This window comes from Castor canadensis, chromosome 3, assembly GCF_047511655.1.
Source record: "Castor canadensis chromosome 3, mCasCan1.hap1v2, whole genome shotgun sequence".
Lineage (NCBI taxonomy): Eukaryota > Metazoa > Chordata > Mammalia > Rodentia > Castoridae > Castor > Castor canadensis.
Window position 1 is genome coordinate 44,143,747 of NC_133388.1, and position 19,059 is coordinate 44,162,805.

Sequence of the window (19,059 nt, forward strand, 5' to 3'; positions counted from 1 at the left end):
AAACTCTGTGGCTTTGAACACACTCTCAACTCTACCTCACTCCAGATATCAATCTTTCAAAACCAGTTTAGAATCAATTCAATATTAAAAGATACCAGAAAGGAAAAATTGCATTGCTATTTAAGTTTGGCTTATAGTTGAGAATAACCTTTGTTCCTTTAAAAGAAGGGCATTAAAATTCCATTGACTGCCTAAACAGGATCGACATGAATTTAACTGGCTCCTCCAGGACACAATGAGCTCTTCTGTCATTAAGACAGTGACTGTGAACAGAGGGCACAGAGAAACCAGTGGGTTAGCTAAGTTCAGCTAGGCAGCAGGCTGGCATCAGGGTGTGCTCTGATCTTCTGATGGACACTGATCCTTCTCCTTCCTTGGAGGGGTGGGTGTGAATAAGCAGGAACACTGGGGTTATCTGGTACAATGTCCAGTGAGTTAGTCATGGGGCAAGAACACTTGTCCTGATCCAGAAAGCAGAGTGCTTGGCCTCAGCTCTGTCACCACTCTGGGTCTCAGTGTCCTGTCAAATGATGGAGCACAATCAGACAATAGCCCCTCCCCACTTCTCACATCTGGTCACTCACTAAGAACTGACCATTACTCCCAGTTACATTTAGAGTCAGATGCCTTCTCTCTACTGATCTGTCAAAGCCTCTGTTCAGCCCCACTGTTATGCACCTTTGCCTCATCTCCTCTCTGTGCTGAACTAGCCAGTTTTCTGAAATACAGTTCCTTGAATGTTTGAAACTCTAAGTGGCTCCAGTGGGGCTTTGGCACCCTCAGTGCTCCATCATCATCCTTGGCTGTCCCTTGTCTTCTTCCTGAAGGCTCTCTGGTCTGCTTTTGGATTCTCCAAGAAGCACCTAGATCAGCTCACCATGGACCCCTCTGCCCTCTGATACGTCCTTCCTGGCTTAGAAGTGCTAATCAAAGTGTGGTCCCAGGACTGCTTGTCTGCAAACTGCTACTGGCCCATAGTAAGGTAAGTAGGAAAAGAGTGTTTTGAAGCTTTTGTAACTGTTTAGCAGTGATTGTATGTCTGCTGAATCTAATAATGAAGATTTGGGCTTCTATTTTATATGTCTTTTTGAAGTTTCATATTTGTAGTAAGGTACTTTTATTATAGTTTATAAAAGTATTAGTCCTAAGTGGATTACAAAAAAGAGAAAACAAACAAACAAAAACCCCTGCTGTTTTATGATTTTAGATAGCTGGTGGAGCTCTGGCTTGACCCTTCTTCTGTTTCTCTCCTGGGCAGACTACTTCTATCTCAACCGAAGCCTATTGCAGCCTTCCTGGAACAAGCTTCGCATCTCTCCTCTGAGCTCCAAAGGTATTTAACACATACTTCTAATGGTAGCATTTATTGCACTCACTGTCTTTCCCAAGTTTATTTCAGCTCTCTAATCCCAGGCTCAGAGTTCAAGCAAGCACTGCCTGAACACAAACCAAGTTTCTTACCCTAAAATTTGGTTGTATTCCCTTTTTTTACCTGTTGAGTATAAAATCCTGTTGGCCTGTGTATCTCCCTCTGGCCCCTCTAGTCCCTCTGTGCATAGTGGGTGCTAAGGGAGTGAGGAAGAAAAAATGAGAATGTTCTCTGCATGTGATGGCAAATCTTCTCTGCCACCCTTCTGGTTGCACTGCTCCTTCTCCAGCTCTGAGTCGCGTCCTGCAGCTAATCTAAAAAAATTGGGCTTGTAGGTAAAACAACCAGTGAGCAATGTGTGTGCTTGGTGATTAACCATCCTCACAGCAATGTGGTATTAAAAACCAGACAAGACAAATTGCCCCCATGCATCTTGCATAAAATTAAAAGGTCAGTTCAGGAAGAAAAGGAATGATGAGAATCCTGAAGTCCTTCATCAAGTTGAAAGACTAATTTGATATATTTTTAAAGGTATTTCATGGAAAACTCCAAGGTCAGAGAGATGAAATATTATTCCGGAAACTATGTAAGAGATCAGAAAATCCTTTAAGCCCAAACCAAAGAACAATTTTCCCATAATATGGAATTCCTTTCCTTTTGAAAGTTTTTGAATTTCCCCAGAAATCAGTTGATTCCCTGCATTTTCCAGAGAAGGCAGTTTGGGAAAAGTTCCAGCACCTCTGGAGTCCTATTCTTACATCTTCCTTCAGAGGCCACAGAAAAATTCTCTTTCCCCCTCCCTGCTTTAGAGCTCTTTCTTTAAAAAGAGGTCTTGTGATCATCAACCCAACTATAAGATGTAATGTATGAAATCCAGGCTCTACACAGATTTTGGATCTACTGAGTCAGGGGCCAGGTCACTTTAAGGTTCACAAAGAACATGCAAGCAAACCCCAGAGTCAGGACAAATGATTAGAGAAGAGATTCTACTTCTCACATTTAGGAGTCAACTGATAAAAGAAAATGTACTCAAATTCAACATTTGAAAAAAACTGAATTATTTTGGAAGAAAAACATTGAGACTGACTAATTCAGAAAATGTATACGCAGTCGAGTGCCACCCACTCAGATAAAACCATTTCACTCTGAGTTTTATGGTTGGTCATTCCAAACACTGTTTCCCTGGACTGGCCTGGAGCCCACTGACACACAGTGAACGTGGAATTTTTGATCTGGGTTAAGCAGCACATTCCTAGCCAGGAGGGTGGTGCTATCCCTCTTCATGCAACTTTCCATCAATGCAAGGAGGTCACAACAGCCAGGAGGCAGCAGTGACAGGTCTGTGTGGGCAGAGAATCACGAGCCAGGGCAGGGCACAAGCTTTCTCTTCTATGAGAAGCATTTCTACATCTTATTGGCACACCATCTGGAAGGCTGTGAGCCTTTGTAGTTTGTGCCATAAAGAAGCCAAGGCAGTTTCTAAGCCATTGTTCTGGGGTTGCCTGTGCTTTATGTGGCTTGGGAGGCAAGAAGCTTCCTTCACCTTGCATGGTGCTCAGAAGGCAGGACTCAGAGCCATCTGAAAGGTTCTACCTGCTTGGGTTTGAGACTTGTCCCAGCCTGATCAGGTGCAACAGGGGTGAGCCCTGAGGAGCTGCCCTTTCCTAGCAGCAGGGAGCATGGTTTTCCCATCTAGCTGCCCACACAGGGCAGGTTCTGGCTCCAGCACTCTGGCGGAGGCATCTATGTGTCCTGGATGATGGTCACCTGCTCAGCATTGGCTCCTAGGAGCACAGCCACAGGTCTGATTACTCTATATCTTAACCAAACAGAGACAGTCAACTAGTCCATCTGCTGGTATCAGGGCAAACATAGTCGGTCTGTGAAAGGAGAGAACCTGCTGCTCTGAGCAGAGGCTCCACCTGAGTCATTAAACCAGAGGCAGATGGGAGCTCCCCTGTGATGACCAAGTTTTCAGGCAAATAGGAGGCAACTAAACACAATCCTATTTAAGTCTCTAACCACTTTGAAGTGTCTGCTTTGCAGGCTCCTCCTCCACCCTCCCTCGGAGGGTGGGTGGTTCTCTAGAGTTCTCTTCTTGGCCCTGGTCTAGGTTTACATCCAGCACTCCTTCTAGACCATATGGCGCTTTTGTGCACATTAGGAAAAGGTGTTCATTTCTCAAGATGAAACTACCATCTGCCAGAAGATCTGGAGTCATTATGCAAATCTCTGATGATTTTGATCATGGTGCTCCCAGGCTGCTCTGTGTATGGTCACCCAGTTGTGCACAGGTGTCCTGCTTGGTTCTCTACCTGTGTAGCTGGATGCCAGGAGTTCAAGTATTACCCTAGACAAATGGTTCCCGAATGTAAATCTCTACCCTGCTCTTCTCCTTGGAGAGGCAGACCTGCAATTCTACTTGCTTATATTTGGGCATGGATACTAGGGATGGTTCAATCTTTCAAATACAAAAGAGCAAAAATTAACTTTGTCCAGCTGCTGACTTCACTCAGTGAAAGCTTTTGAGCTCTTCACTGGAAATCTTCGGGTAATCATTAATGACTTTTCCTTGATCTCCTAACCATTTCATCACAGGGTCAGCTCAGCTTTTCCTCTACTATATCACTCACTCCCATTTCTCTTCTCTTTTCTCCTCCCACTGTCCTTGCCTTGCTTCAGGCTGTGACTGTTTCCTGTCCAACATATGACAATTATCTTCTACCTGAATTCCTGGCTTCTGGGCATCTCTGCACTAAGATGCTATATTTATTTCCTCTTAGTCTCTTCCTCATAAACCTCTGATGGTCTCTACTGATAGGTAAATAAAACTCAAACTTCCACCCAGGCATGGTGGCACATGCCTGGCATCCTAGCTATTTAAAAGGCTAAGATTGGGAGAATCATGGTTTGAGGCCAGCCTGGGCAAAAAGTTAGCAAAACCCCCATATCAACCAATAAAATCTGGGTTGGTGGGGGTGGCTCATGCTTGTCATTCCAGCTATTCCAGAAGATAAATAGGAGGATACTATCCAGACCCACCTAGGCATAAATGTGAGGCCCTATTTGAAAAATTCCTAAAGTAAAAAGGGCATGGCTCAAGTAAGTGGTAGAGCACCTGCCTAGCAAACTCAGCAAACAAAGCCCTGAGTTTCTTTTTTTTTTTTTCATTTTTCTTTTATTATTCATATGTACATACAAGGCTTGGTTTATTTCTCCCCCCTGCCCCCACCCCCTCCCTTACCACCCACTCCACCCCCTCCCGCTCCCCCCCTCAATACCCAGCAGAAACTATTTTGCCCTTATCTCTAATTTTGTAAGCCCTGAGTTTCAATGTCAGTACCAAAGAAAACAAAGAAAAAAAAAAAAAAAGGAAAAGAAAGACAGAAAGAGAGAGAGAGGGAGAAATAAAAAACTTCCGTGACTCACCCCAACCTCCCTCAATTGTCACTTCTGCCCTGTTCCTTCCCAAGCTCCAATCCTGGTCACTGTAAGTCCTCATGATTCCTTAGCACAGGATGCTTTCCTGCTTCCATGTCTCCACTCCTATCATTCCACTTACCTAGCATGGATTTCTCTATTTCATAACTGAAAACCTACAGGTTCAAATGCCATCTCTTCTCCAAAGTCCCCCTTGGGAGACCCTCTCCATCAAAATTAATAGCTGCCTTTTCTGTGCTCTTCTTGTACTCTGTATTTTACTTTGGGCCTTCTGGTACTATGTCTTACATTGTCAATTTGTGTGTGGTTGGAACCCCTAACAGATTTGTCTTTTCATTTTCAGAGGCAAATAGTACAAAGTAGGTGCTCAGGACAACTGCATGGTAAAGTCCCTTTCATGTTCAAATGATGCCCATGGGTTACTTAGCCCTTGTCTAGCCTGCATTTGTATAAAGCAGCAGCCAAGCAAGGGCAAATGAGTTCACTGCAGTAGGCCAAGAATGGGGTGAAGGGCCCTGTCCAAACCAGAAGGGCACAGTTAAACCACACATGTATTTATGCCGTAACTCACAACCCGCATCAAATACAATTCTTGGAAACCACACTCTGCCACCTGAGAGAAGGATCAGCAAGATTCAGGCCTCTTTCTTTAGCCTCTCCTGTCTCTGCACAGCTGTCCAGATCCAGTGCTGGCCAAGCCCACTACCATAGGGGTCTGGGGAAATAGAGTGCTTGCTTAGCACATGGGAGTCCTTGGGTTCAATGTCTAGCACCTCACCAGGAGGAAAAAACCAAACAAGAATATATTACAGGCATCCAAACATTGATCAGAACAACACTTGCTTCAGAGAAGGTGAGTACATGGATGGGTAGCAAGTAAGAATAAAGGAATGCTTACAAATCTAGTTAGCAGCTTTGTCTTGAGAAAGTAAAACAAAACAAATTAAAAAAACCCCTTAACTCTGAGGACTGATTCAAAAGACATTTACAGACACAAGAAATCCAGGAAAGAAGCTGGGCATGATGGTTTATAATTGTAATCTCAGCTACTCAGATTGCCAGCTGAGCAAAAAGTTAACTAGATCCCATCTCAACAAACAATCCCAGCTAGGCAGGAGACATAGTAGGAGGAGTGCAGACTAGTGGGAGGCTGGCCAAGGAAAAATGCACACGATCCTATTTGAAAAATAAACTAAAGGGCCAGAGGCATGACTCAAGTGGTAGAGTCTGTGTGTGCCTGGAAAGAAAGACCATTTATAACTGGGTATCATTTACAATACCAATATGAGAGTCATCAGCAAGATGAGCTCGACCACCTGATCAGCACTTTCATCTTCACCTTTTGTGACATGGGCACAAGAGCCACTCTTGTGAGACCAGATTCTTTCTGGAAAAGAAATGACCCTGAGCTGGGGAGGGTGGGTGGATTTGGCTTCTCTGAATCAGAGGGAAATGCTGCCGGCTGTCCTAGCCACTGCTCGCACAGCCTTCCTGCAGAAGGACGACTTCACCTCCAAGTGAAGCACGTTCAAATCCCACTGATCACACACTGACCAACTGTCGAGGTCCACCTTCTGTTTCTCTTTCCCCTGGTAATCTTGGTAACCAATGCCCCTGCATCACTGTGCCTGGAGAAGAAATACTTCTTCGGTCACTACTTTGGGAAGAACAAAACTCCACCCCCTGTGTTGCCTCCTTCTAAGACCCTGCTCTCTCCTCTTTAATACCTTCTGAAAAAGGGAAGCTCCCTAAGACTAAGGGCCAAAAGAAAACTTGACATCTGCCAACAAATCAAACAATTCAAAAAAATCAAAAATCATCAGTATTTTCCAATCGATGGTTTCTTGGAATAAAGGGAGTACAGCACTTTTCAACAAGGATTTCTCTTGTCAATTACTGAGTTAAAGGTTGGGGGACCACAGAGAGATATTCTTTTTCTTTTAAAAACTGTTTTACTGATATATGATTGACATACAAAAAACTGCAGGTATTTCATGTGTACAACTTGATGAGTACAATTATTGCAATAAACATCCATCACCTACAAAAATTTGTTCCTGCCTTTTTTTTCCCCTTTTGTGATAACAGCACTTAACATAAGACATATCCTCTTAGCAAAATTTAAGTACAATATACAGTACTGTTAATCTTAGGCCCTGTATTACTATGGATTTCTAGAACTTATTTAACTTATATAATTGAAACTTTATAGCCTTTGATGAACACCTTCCCATTTCATCCTCCCTCTACCCCCTGGCAACCACTGTTCTACTCACTCTCTTTTTTACATCCACATATAAGAGAGATCATGCAGTATTTGTCTTTCTGTGTCTGGCTTACTTACCAGGTCTATTCACATTGCCACGAGTGACTGGATTTCCTTCATTTTATAAAGCTATTAATACTTCATAGTAAATTTTCCTAATTCATTTGTCTGCTGATAGAAATTTAGGTTGTTTCCAAATTTTGGCTGCTGTGAATAGGCTGCAATGAACATACGGGTGTACATGTCTTCTGTTGCTGTAACAGAATACCTAAGACTGGATGATTTATAAAAGAGTTTATTTAGCTCATGGTTCTGGAGGCTGAAAGTCCAAGATTGAATAGATACATCTATCTGGCAAGGGCCTTGTATTATGTCATAACATGGCAGAAAAGTGGAAGAACAAATGGCCTATGCAAAAGAGACAAACACAAGGGGTACCTTGCTTCATAACAACGTAGTCTTGCAGTAACTAATCCAGTCCCCCAAGAGCTCCATTAATCTCTCTGTCTCCAGTCATCACTTGAAGTTCCACCACCTTTCAACATTGTCATAGTGGGGACTAAATCTCAACATGAGTTTTGGATGGGACAAACCATTTCCACATCACAGCAGTAATCGGTATCCTTTCAATTCCTTTGGGCATACTCCTAGAAGTAGGACTGCTGACCATATGGCAGCTCTATTTTTTGAGGAACCTCCATGTTGATCGGCTTAGTGGCTACATCAATTTCCATTTCTACCAGTAGCCTATAAGGATTCTTTTTTTCCACATCTTTTCCAACATTTGCTGTTCCTTGTTTCTTTTACAAAAATTACCCTAACAGGTATGACGTGATATCTCATGGCTTCAATTTGCATTTCCTGATGATTAGTGATGTCATATACCTGTGAGTCATCTGTATGTCTTCTTTTGAGAAATGTCTATTCAAGTACTTTGCCCATTTTAATTGGGTCATTTGGGATGTGTTGTTACTGTTGGGGTTTTTTGTTTTTTGGTTTTTTTGCTATTCAGTTGTAGCAGTTCCTTTTATATTTTGGATATTAGTCCCTTGTCAGATATATGACCTGAAAATATTTTCTCCCCTTCCATATGTTCCTTTTTTATTATTCCGTTGATTATTTCTTTTGGCGTGGAGAAGCCTTTTAGTGTGAATAGCTTCTTCTATTTATTTTTGTTTTTGATACCTGTGCTTTTGATATCATATGGAAGGCAATTTTAACAGGGAAATTTGGGATATATATATATAGATATATATAGATATCTATATCTATATATATCTATATATATATATATAATGGTATATACACACACATACATATATATTAATCTTCAAAGAATAGAGTTTGTTGTAGGAAGTTTTATACTGTATCAAAACCAAACTATTTTGTTAAATGGCTATTCAGAAAGGTCCACTGTGTGGCCAAAAGGAAGAAGAGGCAATTGGGTTTTCCTGCTCTTTGAGTTCCTTCTTTTTCTTCCTTCTTAATTTGAGAATAAGAAACCACAGGGCAGTTGACTGAAAGCCTTTCTTTCTTTCATGGAAGTCCTGGAAAAGGACAGTACCGGCGCCTCTAGGAGTGTGTTGGCACTGAAGAGAAGCTGTCTGGGAGAGTGCCAAGAGGTGGGGTTGGCTAAGGAAGAACAGAAGATGAGCTTCATGGAGAGGGCTCACCTAAGGGTACAGGAGTTCAAACTTGGCTCAGGGGAGTTGTAGGCTAGAAGGAGCCCACATTCCTGGATGGGGTAGATGGTGACAATTAATTCCCCTACACATCCCAGTCTGGGCTGTACCAGTGTACGGTGAATTTACTCACAGTGAAGCATGATAGCAGTATGTACAAATTCCATGAGGAAAGACAATATTCCTGACATTTCCCCAAGGTTTTCCCATGGCTTTCCTTGAGCTTAGTCCATCTGTCATCCAAATTACTGAGCTCAATGTTTCCAAATTGAGGTGGAAAAATTCCCTGTGGTTAGAAATTTCTAATATCACCTCCATTTTCTCTGAGAGATTCACAAGGGGACCTACAGCAATGTGAAACTGAAGCAGGCTTGGCAGGCATCAATTTGGTGCTAAAGGACACTGGAGGATTTAGATGATGTGAGTTAGTGGCCAGAGCCAAATGCTACCTGTGGACACTTCTTGCTGCGCTGTCCTTGGAATCCTTGTCCTTATTATTATTATTATTTTTAACTGAACTTTAATTGTATAGATGCTGTGTGACTGGAGTGTTGCCATTGGTTCTCTCACTCTTAATGTAGGAGTTTGAGACTTCAGGTAAAATATGACTGTAGCGTGAATGTTGTGTCTACCAAAATTCATGTTGAAACTTAATGCCAATGTGATGCTATTTGGAGATATGAACTCTGGGAGGTGATCAGGTCATGGGGGCTGTCCTCACGAGTGGGATTACAGCCCTCATGAAAGAGACCTCAAGGCGCGCTCTGGCTGTGTGTCCCTAAGTGCCAGGAAGCAGGCTCTTACCAGTTACCAAATCTGTTGGCACCAAGATGTGAACCATCTACCCTGTAGAACTGTGAGAAATAAGTTTCTGTTGTTTCCTAGCCAGTCTCTTCCATCATAGTAGCCTGAATGCACCAAGAAATACATTAGACATTCAACAATGTCTGTCTGTCTCTCCACTTTCTCAGCTCTGAAGTAGAACTACAAATGAAAAAATTTACTTCCTTTCTTCTACACAACTGGTAATTACTTTTACTTCCTTACATATTTATACAAAGATGCATGCTTCCTGTAGGCAGGGATGAATTTATACCTTACCTAAATACAGTCAGGCCTCTTTATCTGTGGGTCTACATCCATGGATTGAAAATATTTGGGGAAAAATGTGTAATGAACATGTACAGACTTTTTTTCTTTGTCATTATTCCCTAAAAAATAGAGGTGATTTCAAGATATAGGAGAGGATATGTGTAAGTTATTTGCAAACATGCCATTTTATAAGAGGAACTTGAGCATACAAGGATTTCACTATCTGGGGGTGGGGGTGGGGAGTAAACTAGAACCAATCCTCCACAGTCGCTGAGGAAAGAATATATATTAAAGTATCATATAAAGGAAATGAGCTATGAGATTTAGGGGAAAGGCAGTTTTCCCTAATGTGTCTTTGAAACTAAGGTAGTAACTGATGTGGAAAAAAGATATTTTAAAATGGGCTTAGTAACAATATTCCCAATTCATGAACTAAAGGGAAACAGTTTATGGAAGGCAAATGCTGGGGGATGTGACCTCCTACAGAGAACCCCTCTCATCTAGAAGAAACACTCTTTCTCTTTTGGCTCTACCATCTCATAGGAACACAATTCCTGTGAAATGGACACCCCTTTTCTTTGGGTGATCGTAAATGTTCTCTCTAAAATGGGGCTCTGTGAGTGAAAGGGGCTATTTGAAGGAGTACAGGATCAACCTGCGACTTCTCTAGGCAAACTACAATATAGGATCTGACTTACTGTTCACCAGGTAGGCTAATCTAAGCTTATTCAATGCTAGAGTTATTTTTTGATGTCTACTGCTAAACAGGTTTTGGTTTTTTTTTTTTAAACTAAACTCTGTCCCCCTTGAACACTGATGAGTTTTCATCTTGAGAGTTAATTCTTTCAAAGTAAAGTATCTTGAGTTCCTCAAGTTTTCCATTCTCAAGTTAACTCAAAACACAAAATGCAGAGCTGCGATGTTCATAGCTCAGTGGTAGTGCACGCACCCTGCATGTGTGAGCGCCTGGGTTCTGTCTCCAGCACCAAAACCACAAGAATGAAACCACAAAGTGCAGCAAGTTACTGCGAACACTGCACGGTGAGCTCTTCACTGTTTCCTTCTTTTTATAAAAACAGAGCACAGACACATACCATCGCGACAGCCAATTGAACTAAGCACAGTGGCCTTCAGACTCCAACGTGCTTGGTCACAGGTTTCCTACCTGGGGGAGCAAGCACCCCAGCACTACCATCCCACTGAGCCGCCCTGACCATAAAGCACTTCAGTCTTTCCCAATCCTGTTGCCAAAGTTGAAATGCCAAGAAATGCTGGGAAACTGGCCTGGGAGTACACCACTTCATACTTTACAGGAATAAGCTGCAGAGAACAGAGATTTCCTTCTTAAATGGCAGTGGGACATGTACAGCTCTCAGGCCCCGCGGAGTGGCTGAGGATTTGCGCCGGGAGAAACAAAGGACTCACAGATTCCTCCTGTCTGTGGGCACCTTCCCATCTTGCCACCTGGCACAGCTCAGCTAACTTTTCTCACTTGTTTCTGCTTTGTTATTTTTTAACCTTCTGAATTACTCAACCAAATTGTTATAGAAAAAAAGAACCAGTAGCATGCATATAAATCAGTCACAGGGAAATGCAGATACCAACGGGTTTGAACCTGTCTGTTGGCAGACCAGAAAGCAAAACCTCAGCGTTCCTTAGGCCAACACTGTGTCCCCCTCTGTGGTGCCCCATAAGTGGCCTGTCTGATTTGCAGTTTGCTTTCGTCAACATTTTCCTAGCTTTGTAAACGAATTTCACTGTCTCTGTATTTTTCTCAATTCCATCCTCTGTGTGGGAGTTAAAAAAATTTCTTTTTAAAAAGCCTGCTTCCTTCTCCCCTTCTTTCAAGAATCTACACAAGAGCCACGAGTCCCTCGGAAAGGGCTCCTGATGACAGGACTTCTTTCTCTAAAGAGTGAATTTCATAAGTCAGTGTCACCTGCCTCCCTCTATTGCTCAGTCCCATTTCTTTGTCAAAGGAGTGCGAAAATCCTCATTGGGTGAATTTGGGAGGGGAAAGTATTTCACTGCTGGATTCAACTAAGATTTCATACCCTCTCTTGATTTATTGCAAAATCTGGGGCTGGTGCTGCAACCCCCACCTGTTCTTAGAGGACAGGAGACGGCTTTTGATTGTTCACCCTTTGGAGTATTTGGTCTGGTGTCTTGCACCAAAGGTGTTGGAGAACTCCCTGGACAATGAGCAAGCCACTTCTGCATGATAACAGATGCTATGCATTGGGTAGTATGTGCAGAGAGGCTTTAATCCAATTACAAGTAATGGCTGATACAACTGCTGTACATATAGTGTTGGAAGAAATGTCTCTTTGAGGCTATGTCACTACAATAAGTTTTTAATAAGCCTGCTGCATGATTTGGAAAAACCTGCATAGTTTTTCTGACAAGAAATGGAATTTTTTTTTTTTTTTGTGGTCTCACACTGGCTAGGCAAGCACTCTATCTCTTGAAACACTCTGCTAGCTGTTTTCGCATTTAAAAAATTTTTCCACTATTATTTATTTATACAAGTCTCAGCCACATTTATTTGTACATGCATAATGGGCAACAGATACTCCAAGTTCATACCAATTTATAAAACAACGAAGTTAATAATCACTTGATACACTTGTGTGTTATCTTGCTTACATATTCAAGTCTGAATTAACTTCCTTCATTTTTGTAAACTTTCATACACTACCCTTAAACAAAACTTGAAAACACATATTGGCATGTTTCAGTTAGAGCCAACACAAAAGTTAAGATCACAAATTCAATAACCAAATTTTTTTTTTTTTGGCATGTTTCAGTTAGAGCCAACACAAAGTTAAGACCACAAATTCAATAACCAAAAAAATTTTTTTTTTATGGTAGTAGGGCTTGAACTCAGGGCCTCAGCCTCAGTTGCTCTACCACTTGAGCCATTCTGCAAGCCCTTTTTTGTGCTGAGTATTGCCGAGATAGAGTCTTGCAAACTATTTGCCCAGGCTGGCCTTGAACCACAAACCTCCTGATCTTTAACTCCTGAGTAGCTGGGATTTCAGGCATGAGCCACTGGTGTCCAGCTGCATTGATTATTTTTGGTAGGGTCTGTCTTTATGCCAGGCTAGCCTGGACTGCAGTCCTCCTATTTGTGCCTTCCCATATAGCTAGGAAGTCAGGCATGCACCACTGGGCCCAGACACTGGTTGAAGTGGTATTTTGTGAACTCTTCACCAGGGTTGGTCTCAAACTGAGATCCTCCCAATCTCTACCTCCAAAGTAGCCAGGATTATAGGCTTGAGTCACTGTGCCCAGCCTAGAGAGAGAGGACTTTTTATAGTGAATTCAGTGCTTGAACCCTTACCACCAATCCCTTCTGAGAAAAGAGTAAGTAGCTCACTTACCACCTTTCTATAAGGGCTTAGATCTAACCTCTCCCAAGATTTAGGAAGAATGTTCTAGCATAGATTAGTATTTGCTTTTCAACAGGAAACACATTCAAACACGGAGATGGTACAAGCACAGAATATTTCTGGAAGGACATACAATGATATGCCTTGAGGAAGAGAAATTGAAGGCAGGGGACAGGGCTATGAGGAGGATTTAGCTTTCACTGTAATCATTTTACAGCAGCTAAAAATTGCCCCTTTTTGTTACGTATGCTCATTAACTTACATTTCAGCATTAAATTAAAATGACATTGCTCTTTAATCAATAAAGATACCATAGTTCTACCCATCTTCCTGTTGCTTATTGTCCCCTAGTGAATTCTGCTGGATAAATATTGGGCTCAGTTGTCAAAAGTAAAACAGGAATGAAGGGAAGAAACAAGAAATATTGCTGTGCCTTGTGCCAGAAAGGAAAAGCTGAGGACACAACCTTAATGTAGCCATAACAAGTGAAAAGAAGCCTGTGCACCCTGGTTTTTAAGTTTGTGTTCTCCAGGACATATCTCCCCATCTGTTTGCTCCAGCTTACTGATCTATCCTCCTCCACTGACCATTTCTCACTCTTTTGGCTTTCTTTTAAAAAATTTGTTCTCAAAAATCACAAAAGTAACATATTCTTACCATAATCAGTGAGATAGTATAAAGATATATAAAGAAAAAAAAAAACCATTCCCCCCTCCCCAAACTATTATGTTTCTGTTCTTCCACACCTCTCCCCATGCAGATGCTTCTGCTAATGTTTTCTTTGAGGGATTAAAAATGACCACACAGCTGGGTGCCAGTGGCTTAAGCCTATAATCCTAACTATCAAAAGACAGAGATCAGGAAGATCCAGGTTCAAAGCCAGTCCTGGCAAATAGTTCACAAGACCCTATCTTGAAAGTACCCAACAAAAAAAACAGGGCTGGTGGAGTAGCTCAAGTGGTAGGGCACCTGCCTAGCAAATGTGAGGTACACTGAGTTCAAACCTCAGTACTGCCAAAAGGAAGACCATTAGTACACAGAATTAACATATATATTTCTTTTTCCCCACTTGTCTTCAGGGACAAACTACTCAAGTCAATAAATGTAGATCATTCTTAATGTTCATGTATAAGGTGGATCATCCTTTTAATGGCTGTATGATATTTTACATGGATGAACCATATGCTATGTAATCATATCCTACTGAATTTGCTCATCTCTTAAATGGAGTCATTGTTCAAGTTTTCTCCTTGGATCACTTTTTTTCTTAATAACTTAGATAATGTGTAAGGAGCATTAAATGATGCTAGATACTGGGACAAACAAGCCATATGAATTCTCATAGCAAACCCATGGGATAGGTGATACTCTTAGTCCCATGTTGCAGATTATAAAACCAAGACTTTCAAAAATTAAAGTTTACTCAGTATTGCAGAACTAGTGCACTGTGGAGGTAAGTTTCAAATCCAAGTTTGATTCCAAAATCTTAGTAAGTCAGTACTCCCTCATTTCACACTGTTCTGTGCAATCCACATAAAGTCTATACCCATAGTCTTAAACATGCCTCCCCATACCCCCATGCTCACCTTGTGCTTCATCCTTGGCAATTTATGCTGACTGACTTGAGTGGAAAACATCCACCTTTTCAGAGTAGACTGGACATACAGACTCCCTAGTTCTGAGATTTATAATGACTTCCTCTGCTTTCCTGTACACACAGGGGCTGAAGCAACACTCACAAATGTAGGCAAGGATTACGTCCCTCCCCACCACAGATCCACACAAAAGGAAACTTTGAACACCCTATTCTGAGATCATTATACCAACAAGTAACTTCTCACCACGATGTCTACCCTGGATTCAACATTAACAATCCACAGTTAAAGTCCAAGTGTTACCTAGGAGAGGTAACATGAGCAAGCTGTTAGTATAACCAACAGCTCCTTAAGACAGATCTGATTTTATAAGAGAAGAAGACTATAACAAGGCAACTGGATATCAATCCAAGTATCTAGAATCCCATGGATGGCTAATGATTGCTCAGAAACCAGTGATTGTGAAAACACAGCCAGATTGAGCAATATCAGGTTGATACCATGTCATTCTTTAACAGGAAAAGTAGTTTGAGAGACCCAGAATGCCTTTAAATATCTGAAAGGTTTTCTTGTAGAAGATTTGCATATTTTTGAGTTTACCCTTTAAAGGTGGCCCACCACCAGTTAATAGAAACTGGTAGAAACTTTGTTTCGAATAAACAAAGGAGACATTTCCAATAGTCACAGATGCCTAAAAGAAGTAAGTTCTTTTCTGCTTGGAAGTGAGGATGGAAAAATTGACTGCTCAGCAGGATGTCAGATAGTCCTGCTCTGAAAGAGGAGTATATAACTTTGAACTGCTTTCCAACTTGAGATTCTAGAATTTTTATCAGTGGGACAAAGTAAATTTTGATGCAGGTGCCAAGAATGATATAGAACTCTGCAGTGAAAGAGCAGGTTTGCCTGAGCTCTCTGAAGGCTGGAGGGGCAGTACTGAGGCAGGAAAGGGAGATGAAAGGCCAGAGAATGAAACTTGCCAGCATCTGTCTGTACCACTCACATGCCTCTGGAACCAGACCCCCAGGGACACTGTCCTCCAGGGAGTGGGGCCATTTACTTGTCAGGTTTTACTACTTGCAATCGAATCTGAAAACCATCATGTGTGAGCATTTTTGTTAAACAGTAACAAGGCACTTGCACCAATTTGTATTTCTGTTTAGGAAGCTAACCAAACATTAAAAATTGACACTTGCAGACAAAGGGGAAAAAACTCCACTTTCAGGCACATGCTACGTGTATTATTTATCAAAAGGTAAACCATAATACTGTGTTCTACTCAGCTATTTCTCCAGCTAGACTGACACTGGAATCCAGGAGAAAGATTTGGTTTCAGCACACCTGAAAGACACAGCTCTAAGACTTCTAAGACTTGCCAAAAGAATGGCAAGACCTTGGTCTAACCCTCATCTGTTGTCTCATATCAGGCCACTCTATGGTCAGCTCTAGCAGGTGCTGTCCTCAGGGCTAAAATTATTTCCGGGTAGATTCTGTACTATCAAACCAAGTAGCTTCAAAGTACCTTCCTTAATGTAACAGAAAACATTAATTAACTAAATATGTGTATGAATGAATATCTGCTATAGACTGAATATTTGTGTCTTTCCAAAACTTGTAAATTTATGTCCCAATCCCTATTGTGATGGCTTTGGGAGATAGTTAGTATTAGCTGAGGAAGCGAGGGCAGGGCTCTGTGGTGGAATTTGTATCCTCATAAAGAGATGTACCAGAGAGCTTGTGCTTTCTCTCTCTTTTTCTTATTCTGTAGGGTCACAGAGAAAAAGTGGCCACCTATAAACCAAGAAGACAGCCCTCACCAGGAACTGAATCAGCCAGCACCAACATCTTGAACTTCCAAACTCCAGAATGGTGGGAAATAAATTTCTGTTGTTCAAGGTACCCAGCCTATGACATTTGTTATTGTCTGAGTTGACTAAGACAATGAGTTTGGGACTTCTATAGAACTGGGATTCACAGACAAGGAGTGATTCCAACCTGAAGGTCAAGGCTTGACAGAAATTCACTAGTACCTATTTTTGACATTATCATGTTGAAAACCACAATATCATGTATGAGATTCCTTTCTGAAACAGCATTTTTAATTATGGAAAAGACAACATTTGTTCAATGTAGAGCAGTTGATGGTAATTTATTTTATTTTGGGGAGCAATGCTGGGTTTCGAATTTAGGACCTCGTGTTTGTTATGTATGCACTCTTCCACTTGAGTTCTGCCCCAAAGTAGAAAATTTGAAAGCATTAAAAGGAAAGTAAAAACCACCTACATTGCCCCATACACTCAGACTCCTGCCAGTTATGTGCGGGGGGTTCATCTCCTGGAAATATGTCCCCCTACAGGCATATTTCTGTCTGTCTCAGTTCTACTGATTGAGAGGAGGGGTTTGCTTTTGGATTGTTTCTTCTGATCACAACCACCACTATTCACAAAGTCCATTTAAAGAACCCCATCCTTTTTCATTCATAAGACATTACTGAAGAGTAACTTTCAGGAACCACTGCACAATTCAATCACTTTTGACAAATGATGGTGTTCATCTAATATTTAAAGATCAATTGGCTGCATTTTTATTGCTTTGCAAATAAATCCAATATTGTCTGTAACTATAATGAGGAAATGGTTTGCTTGGTTAATTTGGTGGGATCAAAACTGGTGGTCTGATTTCATTAGCCAGTGAACTCCATGAACACATTTATCAATTAACCAATTAGTTCCAAATAACCATGGCCTTCATTGAAGCCAAAGGGCAAACAGTGAAAAAGTGTGCTAGGATCACTATTCTGATTTAATGTATGAAGTACAGAAAAACAACCAAAGTGTTCCAGGCTTACATTTATTTCTGCTATTAAGCTGTGTCCTTTGAGAAACTGTATTACTGGGAATAAGCCCCTAGGATACTCACTCCACTGGTGGTCTGAAAAGGTCCTTGAATTTTCCCTCAAATTAACCACCAAAAGTTCTGTTTCAATACTACAAGAGGAAAACTCAAAGTGAGTTCAGCTGCTTCCCTCCAAAATTAGAGAGAGTTGAAAATTATACAAAATATAAAAGTAAAATGGTCATACAGCTGAAGGGCTTCCTAAGAAAATTTCAGGGCTTCGTAAGAAAATTATCTCAAAGCCTTATGATAAATATGTAAGTATATCAATCACATATAATTTCAAATTACTGCTGAAATATAAATAAAACAATTTTTATTTGGAAAAAAAAGGCACAGATTTAGTTTACTGCAGAGACTGGTCTTCAAAGGGTTGAATTTTACAAGGTAAAACTTCAATTTCTCTGAAGAATTCCTCACTTCAGAGGCAGGATCTTCAGGATGACTCTAGAACAGGCTACAAAGAAAATCTGAACCAGCTGATAGTGTATATGCCAAGAATAACCTCTCATCTTGACCTGGCATGTTTCAAAGAGCTTGCACATCTTCACAATACCCTACAGGGATGCCTCATGGTACAGACAGACAGACAAGCTCAGAGCACTGAGCAACCTGCCCACATCCCAGAACCATCACTCTGTCCAGTGCCCAGGTTTTCAGAAAACCATCTGTAGCATTCTCTTAGTAGAAATACATTCTTCCCCTCAAATCATTTTAAAATAAGAGGTCTTTTTTTACTCTTTTAATGGATTATGTTTTCCATGGAATTTCACTTTGGGGACATTTATCAAGCCTGGTGGCATATGCCTATAATCTCAAACACTCTCAGCTTTTAACTTTCCATACTCAGCTTAGATGTTATTTCCTTCAGGAAGTTTGCCTGAACATCTCAGGATCAGTAGCCATTCTCTGTGCTCCCAAAATACCCTGGGCATACCCCAGTTTTAGAGTCCATCTGCCATTATTTTATATGAGCCGTCTCTTTCACCCCATGGAGAGAGCCACATCCACTTATCTCATTTCTATACCTCCTAACTCAATGCCTGACTCAGTCAACATGTTCTGGTCTCAACTGGATTTTTCTCTTGAAAATGAAGTAAACAGCATTGAATGCCTCAAGATGTCTAATTCTTCATGTCAGCAGTAATTTGAAGATTTAAAAAGTCAAAAGTTTTCTAATTCTAGTTTTAGTTTTCTGGAAATGGACATTAAATTGTAGATGAACCATCCTAAGAGAACACTTATGAAAAGACACAATTCACTGGTTGGATGGTTCAGACCCGAATTTCTTCATCTGGAAAAGAGAACTTGGCTCTAGGTAATTTCTGAG

General features: G+C 41.2%; 1 protein-coding gene and 1 long non-coding RNA gene across 2 annotated transcripts in view; one reads left to right on the forward strand and one right to left on the reverse strand.

The window, feature by feature from the left end:
- Positions 1 to 19,059, reverse strand: part of Prkch (protein kinase C eta) — a 203,073-nt gene that overhangs the window by 37,813 nt on the left and 146,201 nt on the right. The window lies entirely within an intron of this gene.
- On the forward strand, positions 691 to 17,501 carry LOC141421562 (uncharacterized). The gene is made up of 3 exons (XR_012446145.1): positions 691 to 982; positions 1,259 to 1,333; positions 16,603 to 17,501. It is a non-coding gene; the product is annotated as an uncharacterized lncRNA (long non-coding RNA).